Source organism: Tupaia chinensis, unplaced genomic scaffold (genome assembly GCF_000334495.1).
Source record: "Tupaia chinensis unplaced genomic scaffold, TupChi_1.0 Scaffold149501_1, whole genome shotgun sequence".
Lineage (NCBI taxonomy): Eukaryota > Metazoa > Chordata > Mammalia > Scandentia > Tupaiidae > Tupaia > Tupaia belangeri.
Window position 1 is genome coordinate 3,813,925 of NW_006209345.1, and position 5,282 is coordinate 3,819,206.

The window sequence follows — 5,282 nt, forward strand, 5'->3', positions numbered from 1 at the left end:
AATAGAAAAACCTCCACAAAAAAAAAAAAAAAAGAAAGAAAGAAAAGAAAAGAGGGCAGCCTTGTCTAGTACATGTTTCTAGTAGAAAAACTTTTAGCTTTTCCCCACTCAGTATAATGTTAGCTATAGGTTTTTCATATATGGCTTTTATTATGTTGAGAGATGACCCTTCTATACCAATCTTGCTGAAAATCTTAATCATGAAGGGATGTTGAATTTTATCAAATGATTTCCCTGCATCTATTGAAATAATCATTTTTAAAAATCTTTCTTTCTGTTATTATGGTGTATTATATTTATGGTCTTGCATATATTTTTTTTGAGAGGTTTTTGCTATAGGGCACGTGCGCTTGCCAGACAGAGAGACAGAAAGCAAGAAATCACCCCCCAAGGGGGTTGGCCACACCGCAATCCCTTCTCCTCCATTCTCCTCTCAGGATCTTGGGCATTCACCCACACGAGCTCAGCGTGAGTTTAAGCCACCGGTTCCAGGACTCGAACCACGGTCGACTACGTGGGAGTCCAGCAACATAGCCATTACGCTAACTGCTGGTCCCGGTCTTGCATATGTTGAACCACCCTTGCATCCGTGGAGTAAACCCTACGTGGTCATAATGAATAATCTTTGTTATATGTTGTTGGATATGATTTGCAAGCATATTGTTGAGAACTCTTGCATCTATATTCATCAGAGATATTGGTCTGTAGTTTTCCTTTTTTGTCATGTCTTTATCTGTTTTGAGAATGAAGATGATGGAGGCTTCATAAAATGAATTTGGAAGGTTTCCTTCCTTTTGGATCTTTAGAAATAATTTGAATAGAATAGGAGTTAACTCTTCCTTAAAAGTTTTGTAGAATTCAGAAGTGAAGCCATCAGGACCTGGGCTTATCTTTGTTGGAAGGTTATTTATTACTGATTCAACCTCATGGCTTGTTATGGTTTTTTTTTTTTTTCAGGTTTTTGATTCAATCTCATGGCTTGTTATGGGTTTATTCAGGTTTTCTATGTCCTCCTGATTCAATCGTGGTAGATTATATGCATCCAGGAATTTGTCCATCTCCTCCATGTTCTAATCTACTTTTAGTACTTTGAAGAATGTACCACATTCTTCATCTCTAACAATTCCATTTGATTCTTTTTAAGGACCATTTTTATTGGGACCAGCAGTTAGCGTAATAGCTATGTTGCTGGACTCCCATGTAGTCAACCACAGTTCAAGTCCCAGACCTGGTGGCTTAAACTCATGTCGGGCGTGTGTGTGTGTATGTGTGCACAGGGTCCTGAGAGGAGAATGGAGGAGAAGGGACTGCGGTGTGGTCATCCCCCCATGGCTGATTTTTCACTTTCTGTCTCTCTAGCTCTGTCTTTCTGGCAAGCGCACGCGCCCAATAGCAAAAACCTCCACAAAAAAAAAATCATTTTTATTTAACTTTATTTATTTATTTTAATTTGACCAGAGAGAGAGAGAGAGAAAGTGAGAAAGCAAGCTGCCTGGTCCAGGACTCGAACCATGGTCGACCATGTGGGAGTCCAGCACCCTTAACAACCACGCCACATGCTGGCCCCACATTTGATTCTTTTTTATAGTGTTTATGTCTTCTTTCAAATCATGAAAGGATTTCATTTCCTGGAGTTCACTGTCTCTTTTCTCTTGCATCTCATTTAGTTTGGTCACTACAAATATTCTGAATTGTTTATGTGACATTTCTATGACTTCCATTGTATTGTCTGTGGGTGATGAAGAATTGATGTTTTCCCTTGGGGGAGAGACATTTTGTTGGTTGCTCATATTTGTTGTGCCTCTCCAATGGTTCCTAGTCACCTGCTGATCTGTATGCTCCTTCCTAAATAATTCAAGGTATCGCCGAGCATTCAAAGGTGTGCAGAAGTAGGAAATTGGCAATATCTCTCTGCTCTGCCTCGCTATCGCTCACCAGCACCCTGCACTGTTGTTCCTGGACCTGGGTGACCCAAAGTCCTCCCAGTTTCTAGAGAGCAGGTGCGCCTGAAACTGTGCTGCTGAGCTTCAACTCAGTATCAAAAAAAAGTTGTACAATGCACAGAATACTAAACACTAAAGTCCTTTAAGTCCAAAGGCGAGTGGGGTAGGGAATAAGCCATGGGTCCCAGCATTCAACCCAAGGCAGCTGCAGGTGGCCCGCCTTTTGGCAAGGCTCTTTGCTGGAATGGGTGCAGTCACAGGCAGCCCACCTTCCAGCAAGACTTTCTGCAGGAACGAATGTAAAAACTATGTTTTATTTAACTTTATTTATTTACTTTTTGTTTTGCTTTGTTTTTTGGAGAAGATTTTTGCTATAGGACGCATGCACTTGCCAGACAGACAGAGACAGAGATAGAAAGCGAGAAATCACCCCCCCGGGGGGGTGGCCACGCCGCAATCCCTTCTCCTCCATTCTCCTCTTGGGATCTTGGGCACGCACGCACACGTGCTTGGCGTGAGTTTTAAGCCACCGGGTCCGGGACGCAAACCATGGTCGACTACATGGGAGTCCAGCAGCATAGCCATTATGCTAACTACTGGTCCCTATTTATTTATTTTTAATTTGACCAGTGAGGGACAGAGTGAGAGAGAGAGGGAAAGTGAGAAAGCAAGTTGCCAGGTCTGGGACTCGAACCTCGGTTGGCTATGTGGAAGTTCAGCACCCTTAACCACTACGCCACCTACCAGCCCCAGCTACCACAGTTTGAATCACTGACCTGGTCAGCTTGAAATACATCAGGTAGATACTCAAATGCCCAAGATCAGAAGAAGAGGAAAACATAGTGACCAGACACTGTGGAAGATGCTTCTTTTTCTCTCTCCCTCAATCTCTCTCATATATGTGCCCATGTGTTGTACCATGAATATTTTTAAATTAGAAAATACAGTATTTTTTAAATTTGGGAGACAGCAGATTCAGACTCTACATTTGATAATACTGTCGTGGAATACTGGAACCCAACTTAGAAAATAATAGTGAAAATTAGTGAAAACTATTTCAGAAATGGTCCAGGTCTATATGTGTGTCAGAGAGTAAAACATCTGTGTGTAGAGAAAAACAAAATGCCTGAGAAGAGAAGAGGTGAATAGAATTAAGCGGGAGCCACGCCGGGCGCGTGTGCATGCGTGCCCGCCCAAGATCCCAAGAGGAGAATGGAGGAGAAGGGATCACGGTGTGACCATTCCTCCCTGGGGGGGGGGGTGATTTCTCGCTTTCTGTCTCTATGTCTCTCTCTGTCTGTCTGGTGAGCGCACGCCCCCTATAGCGAAAACCTCTCCAAAAAAAAAAAAAAAGAATTAGGTGGGAGATAAGCATGAGTGCAGGTGATAAAAATTCTAAGGAGAGCAGTGGGCAGGTGACGTGGTGGTTAAGAGCACTGAATTCCCACATGGGTGACTGTGGTTTGAGTACTCGACCTGGAGAGTTGCTTTCTCACTTTCCTCTTCTCTCTCTCCTCACTATGTCCCTCTCTGGTCAAATTAAAATAAATAGGGACCAGCAGTTAGTGTAATGGCTATGTCGCTGGACTCCCATGTAGTCGACCGTGGTTCAAATTCCGGACCCAGTGGCTTAAACTCATGCTGGGTGCGTGTGCGTGTGTGCCCAAGATTCCAAGAGGAGGCTGGATGAGAAGGGATTGCAGTGGGGCCATCCCTCCTGGGGGGTGATTTCTTGCTTTCTGTCTCTCCATCTCTCTCTGTCTCTCTGGCGAGTGCACATACCCTATAGCAAAAACCTCTCCAAAAAAAAATAGATAAGTAAAGTCAATTATTTAAAAAATAAATAAATAAATAAAGTTAAATAAAATAATTCTTTAAAATAAAAAGTCTAAGGAGAGGAGCTCTTTTATTTGCTTTGTTATGGAACACTTGGGCTTGTCAGGCAAGACAGACAAAATGAGAAAGCACCTCCCAGGGAGGATGGCCATACTGCAATCCCTCTCCCTCCATTCTCTTCAGGATTTGGGGCATGTACACAAATGCGCCCAGCATGTTTGAGACTTGAAAAGTACATTCTGTTATCTGGGATCCAGCTACCTTAACCTCCACACCATCTATTGGCCCAGATGCTCTTTTAAGCTGAGAAAAAATTCAGTGAGAAACACATCCAAGTAGCTAGTGGTGGAATAGGGCAGCTTGAGGATTTGTGCCTGATTGTATCAGATAATCTGTTATGGGGAACACAATAGCGAACAGTGATTGACAAGCACCTTGGTGCAGACTCAAAGATAAACCTAATCTATCAATCTCCATAAACATTTATGCTTTGTTGAAGGCGGAGAGTAATCCACTTAATAGCCTCGGCTTTGCCACCAGGAGGTGCCCTTGGGCCACAACTGAATTTTGAATGCAAGCAAGTGTCTGAAGACTCAATTGCCTACATCTCCTACAGCCTGATGCAGACGTGGCCGGCTCACCAAAATCAATTATGCACCAACTATTCCTCTGGTGTGCTCGCCACGGCCCAACAACTGTAATGGACACACAATAAGAGCTTACACTCTAGCTAGAAAGAGAAAAACAGCCCACGAATATACTTGAGCAAACAAATCGTAACTGATGAAGCGTAGCCTGGCTAGAAATGCTCCTAGTCTGTTCCAGCTCTGCTACAGATCATCTTTCTGCTCCTTGATTTTCAATTTCCTCACTAATGAATAATATGTTAGCAATAATTTTTTTAATTGTTCAAAACGCGGAAAAAATGACTACGTTTGCTTAAAATGTGGGGAGCCTGTATTTCTCAAATACAAACTGCTATCGAAGCTGGCAAATCCGCTACGAAAGAACCGTTTTTTAGAGGACGTAGTGAGATAACCCCTTGTCATCAGCAACCTTCCCCACCCCACCTCACCCTACCCTTACCCCTGGCTGGCTCAACAGTACGACCCATTGTGATGGTTAGTGATTTCCCCGGGCTTCTGATTTCACTGTGTCAGTGGACGCGTCCAAAGCCCTTCTGACGCGCGAGCACCGACCGACTTCCAGGATGGTGATTGGCTAGCCAGGGCTGGAGACGTGCTCACCTCCACTCCGCAGTGTCGTCACCAACTGGCTTAGTCCCCGTGGTGGGCGGCCTCTTGTTTGCAGCCTCAGGATTGGTCGCCAAGCTCCCGCGAGAGGAAGGAGAGGAAACCAGCGCGCACTCGCGCGTGCGTGAGCTGGCGCGCGAGAAAGGGCCCGGTCGCGCCGAAGCTTGAGCGGCTGTCGCCATTTTGTGGGGTTCTCTCTGACGCGGGAGCCGCCGGCGGCGCCGCCGCCGCCGCCACCCGCGGGGGCCGG

The 5,282-nt window shown here is 44.8% G+C and overlaps 1 protein-coding gene across 1 annotated transcript in view; it reads left to right on the top strand.

Moving 5' to 3' along the window:
* Positions 1–5,147: 5,147 nt before the first annotated feature.
* LOC102486218 (RNA-binding protein 4B) overlaps positions 5,148–5,282 on the top strand; it is a 15,085-nt gene continuing 14,950 nt past the window's right edge. The window contains 1 exon segment of the mRNA XM_014585327.2: positions 5,148–5,272. The gene's annotated coding sequence lies outside the window, so the exon portion shown is untranslated.